Genomic DNA, 923 nt, shown 5'->3' with positions numbered 1-923 from the left:
TGTCGGCCAGCAAGGCTTCTGTTTGGCTACTGGATATTTGATTGATTATGAAGATTTTTTTTTAAAAAAAATATTGTTTTGGCAGCAGCTGTCTTCGCTGTGAGGCTGAAAGTGAGCTGTGGCAGCTATTTAGGGAGAGCCAGTTTGGTGTAGTGGTTCAGCGCGTGGACTCTAATCTGGGAGAACCGGGTTTGATTCCCCACTCCTCCACTTGCACCTGACTGGATGACGTTGGGCAAGCCGTAGTTCTGACAAGAGCTGTTCTTGAAAAAGAGCCCTCACACGGTGTCTGTTGTGGGGAGGGGAAGGGAAAGGAGTTTGTCAGCCGCTCTGAGACTCCTTTGGGTAGTGAAGGGCAGGGTATAAACCCAATCTCTTCTTCTTCTTCTTCTTCTGGTGTCTGTTGTGGGGAGGGAGAGGGAAAGGAGTTTGTATGCCGCTCTGAGTGAAGGGTGGGTTATAAACCCAATCTCTTCTTCTTCTTCTTTTACCTCACAGGGTGTCTGCTGTGGGGAGGGGGAGGGAAAGGAGTTTGTAAGCTGCTCTGAGAGCGGGGCCATGTCCCCCCAAGAGCAGGGACTCGTGCAGAGATACAACGGACAGCGGCAGGACCAGTTCTGATAAGAGCTGTTCTTGAAAAAGAGGAGTTTGTGTCAGAGCTCCCTCAACCCCACCTACCTCACAGTGTGTCTGTTGTGGGGAGGGGAAGGGAAAGGAGTTTGTGAGCCGCTCTGAGACTCCTTTGGGTAGTGAAGGGCGGGGTATAAACCCAATCTCTTCTTCTTCTTCTTTTACCTCACAGGGTGTCTCTTGTGGGGAGGGGAAGGGAAAGGAGTTTGTAAGCCGCTCTGAGAGCAGGGCCATGTCCCCCCAAGAGCAGGGACTCGTGCAGAGATACAACGGACAGCGGCAGGACCAGTTCA

The 923-nt window shown here is 51.7% G+C and overlaps 1 protein-coding gene across 1 annotated transcript in view; it reads left to right on the top strand.

The window, feature by feature from the left end:
• LOC107111386 (neural cell adhesion molecule L1-like) overlaps positions 1-923 on the top strand; it is a gene marked incomplete at its 3' end in the record, with an annotated part of 97,915 nt that overhangs the window by 92,202 nt on the left and 4,790 nt on the right. The window lies entirely within an intron of this gene.

This window comes from Gekko japonicus, unplaced genomic scaffold (genome assembly GCF_001447785.1).
Source record: "Gekko japonicus isolate JY-2015 unplaced genomic scaffold, Gekko_japonicus_V1.1 scaffold4159, whole genome shotgun sequence".
Lineage (NCBI taxonomy): Eukaryota > Metazoa > Chordata > Lepidosauria > Squamata > Gekkonidae > Gekko > Gekko japonicus.
This window is presented reverse-complemented; position numbering and strand designations above follow the sequence as displayed.